General features: G+C 42.8%; 1 protein-coding gene across 1 annotated transcript in view; it reads left to right on the forward strand.

The window, feature by feature from the left end:
- Positions 1-12,891, forward strand: part of chm (CHM Rab escort protein) — a 156,877-nt gene that overhangs the window by 117,378 nt on the left and 26,608 nt on the right. The gene's annotated exons all lie outside the window — the stretch shown is intronic.

The following is a 12,891-nucleotide window of genomic DNA, read 5'->3' on the forward strand; positions in this document are numbered from 1 at the left end:
TCTGATACATGGGGTACTGATTTCTGTGCTGATACTTGGCGGGGTGAGAAAAAGAGAGGAGAGATGAGGGTTTACTCATACTGGCAAGAGTGAGCAGTAGCAGATGAGTGGCAGTGTAATGCACCATCACATTGTCATGCTGGGTATGTGAGTGAGACTATTAAGCATAAAGTGAGAAGGAAGGGAAGAGGCCCAAACACACTGCTTTTTGTGGTCTCCAGCCTCGCCGTCTCTAATCCTGCATGCCATCTCTCTGCCAATTATGTCAGTGGTGGCTTCCTGCATTGGTGTGAGTATATGCACATTCACTTCTGCTGTGTGAGCTTCGCCTGCGAGAGGAATGGAAATGGGTTAGTTTGTTCCCCGTTGAAAGGTTTTGAAGACGTGTGAGGCATCTTCGAATAGTGCGCGTGATGACAGGAAGAAGCAGCAAGTGTGGCCAAGATGGGTACGTAGTTGAGGGCCATAGCAGGTCTTGAGTGTGCAAGCAGAAAAAGGTGCAGACAAGTAGTCCATTGTGATTGGAAGGGAAGCATAGGAAGAAGAGGAGGAAAGATTGCTAGTGGGGGAGCTAAAGTAGGGTACTACAAAGATATGTGGAGAATAAGAGGTGTGAAGGTGAGCCTTGTCTTGCCAGTCCTGGTGAGGTCATCAAATTTCTTCCTGCACTGCTGCCAGGTCCTGGGTACAATGCATCTGGCATTGATGTGCTCTACTGCCTTTATCCATTGCCATTGGCAAATTTTCCTGGACACCTGGTGTCCATCAGAGGAGAAGAGGACCTTCTTGCTTGCTTTACGAGACCTCAACGGCAAAAAAATCTGGGCAGGTCATTTTCAGGAAATCAATTGCCACTAACAAGCATTGAAAAGTGCACCTCCCCTATAAGTAGCGGCAGCTCCACTGGATATCTCTTACCTCCCAGTTGGTGAGTTGCCAATTGGGAGATCCACTGAAATCAGTGCTTCAGAGGCTGCAAGTGGTATTGCTTCAGGTGGACACGTGTTGCCTTCATCTCTGTAGCTGGGGAGCTATGATTGGATTTGAATGAGCATTTGTGACTGGCTTTGTTGTGGGTTTGTAGGAGAGTTTTGGGCTAACAATTGAGCTGATGGAACAACTGCTTTGGCACCAGCTAATCAGCAGGAGCAAGGCATCTGAGATGTGTGAAGAAAAAGGTTACTACAGCTTCGACTCTCAATCGTCTACTTTTTTCTTGCTGATAATAGCCGGTGATCGTTAAGGTTGTACTGTAGTTGACGGTCACAGATACAGGAATAATATTGAAAATTGAATCATTGCATTGGTAATGGCTGCTGATTTTGATATTAAGGTACATTGTTGATGCAGCAGAGAGGAAGAGGAAATTGAACTCTGCTGCAGCTAATCTAGGAGTAATTATAACCCTACCGATTCCAAATTTATGGCTAGGTGTCCACAGATACAATGACAAATTATCCCAGTTTCCCTTCCCGCAAACAGTTAGTCCTTGCCGCATTGAGACCCACCAACTGCACAGGAAAAAATGGGAACACTTGCGAGAAGGGGAAGTGACTTTCATTGTTCATATTTGTGCAATTGTCCTGCTTTTCATCAGGACACACTTAAGTCTAATCTCTGTTAGTCCCTCGAGAAAATAAACTGGGTCAAGTTCCCTTGGATCATCTGAACAAGTAATGTGTATGGAAGAGAAGACACAAATTACTGAGTTTGGGCAGTCAAAGCAATTTTTTGAAAAACGAAGTAGTCTAGCTTTTAAAGTGATTTCAAGATCTTTGTCAAGTCACTGAATCTGAAATCTATAATTTGTAAAGGATAGGACTCTTCAAAATCAACAGTAGATCTATTGACATCTTACGCTATTGTGCAAAAGTTTCTTGAGAACAGCATTCTTCATTACCAAAGCATAGGGAAAAAAGATGCAAAAAAATAAAGAAAATGAGGAAAAATTGGGCAGAAGAGGAGATTGTGAATAAACAAGCTTAGCTAAAATAAAACTAAAAGTGGAGAAGAGCAAGTACAGACTTTGGGAGGAAGATTGTGCCACTTGCCATGGCTAATTAAATAATTTAAATCATTAGCCCCCAGAGTTAAATTTTGAAATAACCGTCTCAAAAAATAGATCTAAAATATTATCATAAAATGGTTACAGCACAGAAGGAGGCCATTTGGCCCATCGAGCTTGTGCCAGCTCGTTGCAAGAGCACTTCAGCGAGTCCCACCCCCCGCCCTTTCCCCATAGCCCTGCAATTTTTTTCCTTCAGGTACTTATCCAATTCCCTTTTGAAAGCCACAATTGAATCTGCCTCCACCACCCTTTCAGGCAGTGCATTCCAGATCCTAACCATTCACTGCATAAAGGTTTTTCTTCATGTCATAAGAAACAGGAGCAGGAGTAGGCCAATCGGCTCCTCACGCCTACTCTGCCATTCAGTAAGATCATGGCTGATCCAATCTTGGCCTCAACACCACTTTCCCGCTCTCTCCCCATACCCATTGACTCCCTTGTAGTTCAAATGTCTGTCAATCTCCGCCTTGAATATATTCAATGACTCCGCCTCCACAGCTCTCTGGGGCAGAGAATTCCAAAGATTCACGACCCTCCGAGAGAAGAAATCCTCCTCATCTCCGTCTTAAATGGGTGACCCCTTATTCTGAAACTATGTCCCCACTCGGGAAAACATCCTCTCAGCATCCACCCTGTCAATCCCCCTCAGAATCTTATGTTTCAGTAAGATCACCTCTCATTCTTCTAAACTCCAGTGAGTATAGGCCCAACCTGCTCATCCTTTCGTTATACGTCAACCCCTTCATCCCAGGAATTAACCTAGTGAACCTTCTCTGCACTGCCTCCAATGCAAGTATATCCTTCCTCAAATATGGAGACCAAAACTGTATGCAGTTTTTCTAAATGTCCTGCTATTACCTCCTTAATAATGGATTCCAGCATTTTCCCAATGACAGATGTTAGGCTAACTGGCCTATAGTTTCATGCTTTCTGTCTCCCTCCTTTCTTGAATAGTGGCGTTTTATTTGAGGTTTTCCAATCTGCTGGGACCTCTCCAGAATCCAGGGAATTTTGGTCGATTACAACCAACGCATCCACTATCTCTGCAGCCACTTCTTTTAAGACCCTAGGATGCAGGCCATCAGGTCCAGGGGACTTGTCGGCCTTTAGCCCCATTAGCTTGCCTAGTACACGAAACTCTCTTTTTACCGGCACCTAAATAATCGAAAATCTCTCTTAACCGACAAAATTCAGGAGTAGGTTCAGGTAAGTTTTACTTCATATTAGTGGCCGTGTAACCAGGGTTCCTGGATCTGTGGCCATGTAACCGGGGTTCCTGCACCTGTTGCCAGGATGCCAGGATGCCTGGATCTGTGGTCGTGTACGGGGCTCTTGTACCTTAGTAAGTATACCTCTCTGTAATCCGGACTTTTTGATCAACCGGCACCATGCCGGTCCTGTCGGTGCCGGATAAAAAGGAGTTTCCTGTACTTTTTCTCTAGTGATAGAGATTGTTTTAAGTTCCTCCCTCCCTATAGTCCCTTGATTATCTATCACAGGTTGACTATCCCTTATCCGCAAACCTTGTGACCAGCTGTGTTTCGGTTTTCGGATTTCAGAAGGTATTATTTCAGACTGGGAAACTGAACATTAAATTAATTTGGTAATTAGTATTTGTATTTAATATAAATTTTAAAAGTTCAGGCTACCTCTTGCGACTGTTCCGTGTCTCATTCCCCTTCCTGCTTCTCTGTGCTGCCGCTCACGGTCTGTTTACAGCTCCCCCTGCTCCGTATCTGAATTCCTTGACTTAGCGGGGGTCTGGGGCTCGACTGCCGCCACCAGTTGTGGGAAAGCCGGATATCGGCTGACTCCTACGCTAAGCTGGCCCGCAAATCAGGTCAGAAAAGCATCGGCCGCGTCGGGTCATGTTTGGCGCCACTCGGGTTATGTCGTGCGCACGACTTACGCTCCACAAAAAAACTTTCGGTTTTCAGAGGTTTTCGGTTTTCAGAAGTGCGAATAAAGGACAGTCTACCTGTATTGGGATGTTTTTAGTGTCTTCTACCGTGAAGACCAATCCAAAATAATAGTTTAGAGTCTCTGCCATTTTTCTATTTCCCATTATTAATTCCCCAGTCTCATCCTCTAAGGGACCAATGTTTACTTTAGCTACACTCTCTCCCTTTTTATATACCTATAGAAGCTCTTACTGTCTGGTTTTTATATTATTTGCTAGTTTACTCTCATACTCTATCTTCTCCCTCATAATTTTTTTGGTCATCATTTGCTGGTTTCTAAAAATTTCCCAATCCTCTGGCCTACCACTAATCTTCGCAACATTGTATGCCTTTTCTTTCAATTTGATACCATCCTTAACTTCCTTAGTTAGCCACGGATGGTGCATCCTTCTCGTAGAGCCTTTCTTTCTCACTGGAATATACCGTTGCTGAGATTTATGAAATATCTCCTTAAATGTCTGCCACTGCTGATTGACCATCTTACCCTTTAATCTATTTTCCCAGTTCACTTTAGCCAACTCTGTCCTCATACATAGAGTTATACAGAACAAAGAGGCCCATCGCGTCCGCGCCGGCCATCAAGCCCTGTCTAATCTAATCCCACTTTCCAGCATTTGGTCCGTAGCCTTGTATGCTATGGCATTTCTAGTGCTCATCCAAATGCTTCTTGAATGTTGTGAGGGTTCCTGCCTCTACCACCCTTTCAGGCAGTGAGTTCCAGATTCCAACCACCCTCTGGGTGAAAAAGTTTTTCCTCAAATCCCCTCTAAACCTCCTGCCCTTTATTTTGAAACTATGCCCCCTGGTTATTGACCCCTCTACCAAGGGGAAAAGTTCCTTTCTATCTACCCTATCTCTGCCCCTCATAATTTTGTACACCTCAATCAGGTCCCCCCTCAGCCTTCTCTGCTCAAAGGAAAACAACCCCAGCCTGTCCAGTCTCTCTTCACAGCTGAAGCGCTCCAGCCCAGGTAACATCCTGGTGAATCTCCTCTGCACTTTCTCCAATGCAATCACATCCTTCCTATAGTGTGGCGACCAGAACTGCACACAGTATTCCAGCTGTGGCCTAACTAGCGTTTTGTACAGCTCCATCATAACCTCCCTGCTCTTGCCTTCAGTAGCCGAGGCATAGAATATAAGTATCCTATGTGCCTTTTTAATCACCTTATCTACCTGTCCTGCTGCCTTCAGGGATTTATGTGCAGACACACTAAGGTCCCTCTGATCCTCTGTCCTTCCTAGGGTCCTACCATTCGTTGTGTATTTCCTTGCCTTGTTAGTCCTCCCAAAATACACCACCTCACACTTTTCAGGGCTAACTTCCATTTGCCACTGTTCTGCCCATCTAACCAACCCATCTATATCGTCCTGTAGCCTGAGGCTTCCCTCCTTGCTATTTACCACTCCACCAATTTTCGTGTCATCTGCGAACTTACTGATCATACCTCCTACATTCATATCTAAATCATTAATGTACACTACAAACAGCAAAGGACCCAGCACCGATCCCTGCGGTACACCACTGGACACAGGCTTCCAGTCACAAAAACAATCTTCGACCATCACTCTCTGCCTTCTGCCACTAAACCAGTTTTGGATCCAATGTGCCAAATTGCCCTGGATCCCATGGGCTCTTACCTTCTTGACCAGTCTCCCATGCGGGACTTTGTCAAAAGCCTTACTGAAGTCCATGTAGACTACATCAACTGCACTACCCTCATCCACACACCTAGTCACCCCCTCTCAAAATTCTATCAAATTGGTTAGACATGATCTCCCCCTGACAAAGCCATGCTGACTATCCTTGATTAATCCTTGCCCCTCCAAGTGGAGATTAATTATGTCCCTCAGAATTTTTTCCAATAATTCCCCTACCACTGATGTTAGGCTCACTGGCCTGTAGTTCCCTGGTTTATCCCTACTACCCTGCTTGAATAATGGTACTACGTTACCTGTCCTCCAGTCCTCTGGCACCTCCCCTGTGGCCAGAGAGGATCTGAAAATTCGTGTCAGAGCTCTTGCAATTTCCTCCCTTGCCTCACACAGCAGCCTGGGATACATCTCATCTGGGCCTGCGGATTTATCCACTTTAAGCCCACTAAAACTGCTAGTACCTCCTCCCTCTCAATACTAAGTTGTTCAAGTATATCACAATTCCCCTGCCTGATTTCTATGCCTACATTATCCTTCTCCATAGTGAACGCAGATGCAAAATATTGATTTTAAACGTCTCCTGGCTCTGCACACAGATTGCCACTTTGGTCCCTAATGGGCCCTGGTTATCCTCTTGCCCTTAATATACTTATAAAACACTTTGGGATTGTCTTTTATTTTGCCCGCCAGTGTTTTTTCATGCCCTCTCTTCGCTCTCCTAATTTCTTTTTTAAGTACCCCCCTGCACTTTCTATACTCTTCTAGGGCTTCCACTGTTTTTAGTCCTTTGTACCTGCCAAAGCCTCCCTTTTTTTCCTAATCCATTCTTGTATATCCCTTGACATCCAGGGTTCCCTGGGCTTGTTGGTGCACCCTTGACCTTTACGGGAACATGTTGGCGTTGTACACTCTCTATTTCCTTTCTGAAAGACTCCCAACTGCTCTGATGTCGATTTTCCTACAAGTAGCTGATCCCAGTCCATTTTGGCCAATCCTGCCGTATCATATTAAAATCGGCCTTCCCCCAATTTAGAACCTTTACTTCTGGTCCACCTTTGTCCTTTTCCATGACCTACCTTAAATCTCACTGAATTTTGGTCACTCACCAAAATGCTCTCTTACTGACACATCTACCATTTGCCTGGCTACATTCCCTAGAATTAGGTCCAACACCACCCCCTCTCTTGTAGGACTTTCTACATGCTGGCTCAAAAAGCTCTCCTGGATGCACTTTAAGAATTCTGCACTCTGACTATCCCAGTTAATATTGGGGAAGTTGAAATCCCCTTCTATTATTACCCTATTATTTCTACACTTCTCTGAGATTTGCCTACATATCTGTTCCTCTATCTCCCCCTGACTGTTTGGGGGCCTATAGTACACTCCCAACAAAGTGCTTACCCCCTTTTTGTTTTTAAGTTCTGCCCATATGGTTTCATTAGAGGAACCTGCTAAGATGATATCCCTCCTTACAGCAGTAATTGACTCCTTGATTAATATTGCGACACCCCCTCCTTTTACACTCCCCTCTGTCTCGGCTGAAGATTCTATACCCCGGAGTATTGAGCTGCCAGTCCTGCCCCTCCCTCAGCCATGTCTCTGATAGCAACAATATCATACTCCCATGTCTCTTAATGTCTCCTGCTTTCTATCCTGTTGCTGACCTTCCCTTTTGTTCTTTCATCCCCTCCACCTTTTCCCAGCCCCTACTTGCTTTAAAATCTATCCCCTTTCCTGTTTTTTTCCAGTTCTGACGAAAGGTCTTCGACCTGAAATGTTAACTCTGTTTCTCTCTCCACGAATGTTGCCTGGCCTGCTGAGTTTTTCCCAGCGTTTTCTGTTGTTATTTCGGATTTCCAGCATCCACAGTATTTTGCTCTCGTCATACTCCCATGTGTTCATCAACACCTTCAATTCATCTGCCTTACTTGCAAGACTCCTTGCATTAAAATAAATGCCGCCCAGCCTTGCCATACTCCCTTGTGCCATTACATATTTGCTCTGCCTTCCAGGCTGACTTACTTTTTTCCTCTGTATTTCATCACCCCCTACTGTAGCTCCACTCCGCATCCCATCCCCCCTACCAATTAGTTTAACCCCCCCCCCCCCAAAACAGTACTAGCAAACCTCCCCGCAAGGATGTTGGTCCCGTTCCGGTTCAGGTGCAACCCATCTGACTTGTACAGGTCCCACCTTCCCCAGAAGCAGACCCAGTGATCCAGGAAACTAAAGCCCTCCCTCCTGCACCAACTCTTTAGCCACGCATTCATCTGCTCTATCCTCCTATTCCTATACTCATTAGCACGTGGCACCGGGAGTAATCCAGAGATTACAACCTTTGAGGTCCTGCTTTTTAATCTGCTACCTAGCTCCCTAAATTCTTGTTGCAGGACCTCATCCTTCTTCCTACCCATGTCATTGGTACCGATATGGACCACGACCTCTGACTGTTCACCCTCCCCCTTCAGAATGTCCTGCATCCGTTCAGTGACATCCTTGACTCTGGCACCAGGGAGGCAACATACCATCTGCAGCCACAGAAACGTCTATCTGTTCCCCTTACGATAGAATCCCCTATCACTATTGCTCCCCCACTCTTTTTCCTCCCCTCCTGTGCAGCTGAGCCACTCGTAGTGCCACGGACTTGGCTCTTGCTGCATTCCCGAGAAACCATCTCCCCCAGCAGTATCCAAAACGGAAAATCTGTCGGAGAGGGAGATGGACCCAGGGGACTCCTGCACTACCTTCCTAGTTCTTTTACTCTGTCTGGCGGTCACCCATTTCCTGTCTGCCTGTGCACTTTTTACCTGTGGTCAAATATTAAATTAGAATATAGAGAAAAATATATATTTTTATCAATGCATAAATGTTGAGTTGTTAAAGGACTTGTAAATTTTTCTCCTAAATGTGAACATTTTCCATGAAGCTATTGAGAAGGTGTTTGATGCAGTCAGTCACAAGATACTTTTATCTGAAGTGAAAGCTGTTGCCATAAAGGAGGAAGTAGTAAATTGGATAATTTATCTAAATAATAGGAAATACCAAAAGTTAGTGCAAGTAATTCTAATTGAGCAGTTGGTATGAGCAGGATATCTCAAATTGTAAACTATAAACATCCTAAACGTGCACATTATACTCTGCAGAGAGTAGCTGTTCATAGCAAAGGAATAAAAGGTGAGTTGTAAGTGAAAGCTAATACTGACCATGTAAGGTTATGCATATTTGATGCTAAAAATACTAAATGTTACAAATTGAAGTGTTTATTGTAAGTGAGAGTAAAGAGAGGGGGAAAAGATTCTGAATGTAATAGTTTACCAAACATTGCAAGAGTTGTATTGTAGAGTAACATTGGCAAAGGAAAATAAAATATTGGGTGGATAAGCAGATTGGTAGAATACAAGTTCAAGGAAATTCTACTTAATTATTCTTGAGACCTCATGAGGAGTATTGTCACCATGCTTAGGAAACATAGTTTCATTGAGTAAATGCACTGTGTGGTATGTAATTGTCAATCTAGAACGTCTCTGATTCAATGCCTAGCCTCTGCTCATTTTGTGTGGATTCAATATAGAATCATAGAATAGTACAGTACAGAAGGAGGCCATTCGGCCCATCGAGTCTGTGCCAGCTCTTTCGAAGAGCAATCCAGTTAGTCCCACTCCCCTGCTCTTTCCCCATATCCCTGCAATTTTTTCTCCTTCAAATATTTATCCAATTCCCTTTTGAAGGTTACTATTGAATCTGTATCCACCACCCTATCAGACAGAGCATTCCAAATCCTAACCACTCATTGCGTAAAAAAGTTTTTCCTCATGTTGCCTCTAGTTCTTTTACCAATCACCTTAAATCCGTGCCTGCTGGTTATCAACCTTCAGCCATTAGAAACAGTTTCTCTTTTCTCGCAACCTTTCATGATTTTTGAACAACACTATCAAATCTCTTCTTGGCCTTCTCTGCTCTAAGGAGAACAACCCCAGCTTCTCCAGTCTATCCACGTAACTGTAATCCCACATCTCTGGAACCATTCTAGCAAAGCTCTTCTGTACCCTATCCAAAGCCTTCATGTCATTCCTAAAGTGTGCTGCCCAGAATTGGACACTATTCCAGCTGGGGCTGAGCTAGTGCTTTATAAAGGTTTAGCATAACTTCCTGGCTTTTGTACTCTATGCCCCTATTTATAAAGCCCAGGATCCCATATGTTTTATTAACTGCTTTGTTAACCTGTCCTGCCACCTTCAAAGATTTATGCAGAAGCACCCCCAGGTCTCTCTCTCCTTGTACCCCCTTTAAAATTGTACCATTTAGCATGTATTGTCTCTCCTCATTCTTCCTACCACAGTGTATCATTCCGCGCTTTTCTGCGTTGAATTTCATCTGCCAAGTGTCCTCCCATTCCACCAGCCTGTCTGTTGTCTTGAAATCTATTACTATCGTCCTTGGTGTTTACTGCACTTTCAAGTTTTGTGTCATCTGCAAATTTCAAAATTGTGCCCTGTACCCACAAGTCCAAGTCATTAATGTACAGGAAACTGGTTTATCCGGAGGTTGTATGTCCGGAATACTCGATCTAACAGCAAAAGTCAGGAACCGTTTTCTGTAAGTTTTTTTAGATCTCGTTCTTTTTTTTTTGTCCCAGTCAGCCACTGCAAGGTCTGTAGCTATAGCAACAGCTTCAGCTAGAGACGCTTGCAGCTGCAGCCGACTCTTTAGAAGCTGTTGCTAAGCAACAGTGTTTGTTGTCAGATACGGAGATGAAAACCTCCGTATGCTTCAACATTAACTTTGTATGTCCGGCAGTTTTGATAGATCGGCAACACGCCGGTCCCGTCGGTGCCGGATATCACAAAGTTTCCTGTATATCAAAAACAGCAGTGGTCCTAGTACTGAGGTAGTCCACTGTATACCTCCCTCCAACCGTTCACCACAAATCTGTTTTCTATCCCTTAGCCAGTGTTGTATTCATGCTGCTACTGCCCCTTTTATCCTATGGGCTTCAGTGTTGCTAACAAACCTAATATGTGGTACTTTATCAAATGCCTTTTGAAAGTCCATATACACATCAACTGCACTGCCCTTATCCCCACCCTCTGTTACCTCTTCAAAAAATTCAATCAAGTTAGTCAAACATGATTTGCCCTTCACAAATCCACGCTGGCTCTCCTTTATTAGTTCATGCTTGTCCAAGTGGCTGTTAATTTTCTCCCAGATTATTGTTTCTAAAAGCTTCCCCACCACCGATGTTAAACTGACTGGCCTGTAATTGCCAGGTTTATCCTTCTCCCTTTTTTGAACAAAGGTGTAACTTTTGCAATCCTACAGTCGTACAACCCAAGTATCTAAGGATTGGAAGATTGTGACCAGCACCTCTGCAATTTCTACCCTTCCCTCAGCAACTTAGAATGCATCCCATCCTAACCGGATGACTTATCTACTTTAGGTACTGCCAGACTAATGTATATCAGACTATCAATACATTTACAAATATGGGACAAACTTAGTATTTAAAAAAGTTTGCTGCAGGTTTATTCTTTCTCTGTAGGAGAATAGGTTAATGTCGAGTGGGGTGCAAGCTGCCAAGTTCAGTTAAATGAGCATATGGCAAATGGATTTGGGATTGGCCTGATGGTCTGTTCTACAGTTTTGTTGATCTGTTTCTTAAAAAAAAAAAATGATTTGCTTGGTAACATTTATGTAAGCCTGTTTTTGCTTGTGCATGTAACACATTTTATGCAAGTATTTTACAAGATTTTTTTGTGGGTGAATAATGTCTCTGTAGGGATGGCCACTTGCATTCATTGGTTTGGTAATTAGCCATGCAAAGAAAATTTATTGCTTCTGGCATATGAGAAGGATAGCTTCCACTAACAGGTCTATACATCTATGTACAGTACATTGTGAGAAGGTCATAAGTTGGATCCTTTACCCAATTCATACACTGTGAATAACATACCACAGACTTGAAAGCATTAGCTCATCTTATTAACAAAGTTACAGGCTGGGGGCTTTCAGGTCTCTGGTCGTTCTGGGCAGATTTTCCTGTCTAGCTTTCAAAGTATGTGCATTGAAAATTCTTAAAGAAAATATCTGTCGAGCTTAATTCCTATATATGTCTAATAATGCTGACTATTCTCAACTAGAATTATACACATACATAATTACAAGTATTTTCAACAAACTGTTCGTACAGTATAAACCAATTTGTCTCCGGTCAGTTATAACCAAGCTCTATTTTTGTCCTGTGCATTAGGTTTTAATTGAGATTTTGTTTGTTTAATACTTCCAAGAATACTTTAGCTTTTATTTTTATAAGACTAAAACACCTGTGGAAAATGTGAAGGGGGTGGGGAGGGGAACTAATTTCAACACACAAAATGTCAGCTAAACCTTTTGATTCATTCAGTGTCTCTTGCAGGATATGCACCTTTTTTTTAAGTTTAATTTCCACATTTAAGTTTTGTACACATTTTTGGTGTACTGGAGAGCAGATGTGAGAAAGTGAACTAGACCATGGAAGACACATTTCCATAGCAATTGAAAGAGGTACATAGAACTAAATCCTGTGAGGCTTGCAAAATTAATGAAATGCGTATTGGCAAAGCTATCAAATTTCGGACAAGAATTGGTAAATACTGACTCCAAATAAACAGAGAATTTGTGAAGTTTGTTTTAAAAAAAAAAAAAAAAAAAATTTAAAAAGCTATCTTGTCACAAAATTGGGTGCATGCAGCTTAATTTTGCATCTGACCTATTGGTGCATTTATTATTTTGTAGAAAAAAATTATTGCATTCCTGAAATTCTTAATGGCTTGGATGTGTTTAATTCTTGAGATGAAAACCCATCAATTCCTGGGATAGTGATTGTTTTAAAACATTGTTGCAGTTTCATATGTGAAAATGCTCCCAATTCATTTTCTGGCAATTTCTTTCAATTTTTGGTCTGGTATCTTTGTTGTAAACAGCAGCATTTTCTTGCTCCATGAGAGATTTTAGCATAAATTGTCACTCAAAGAATACCAAGAGGTCATGTCCTGATTGGACATCCTAACATTAATATTGATGGGATTTTCTTACGACAGAAAACTATGAGGAACTTTCCTTCTGAGTCACTTAGGTGGTTTAGACTTCTCGCCAAGTTGGAAACCTTAGTCATCGATGCTTCTGTTGCTGCTTTTCTTTAACTTGCACTTTGGGAAATGGATTTTGTTG

This window comes from Somniosus microcephalus, chromosome 1 (genome assembly GCF_052327205.1).
Source record: "Somniosus microcephalus isolate GS21.2 chromosome 1, FLI_Smic_1.0, whole genome shotgun sequence".
Classification (NCBI taxonomy): Eukaryota; Metazoa; Chordata; class Chondrichthyes; order Squaliformes; family Somniosidae; genus Somniosus; species Somniosus microcephalus.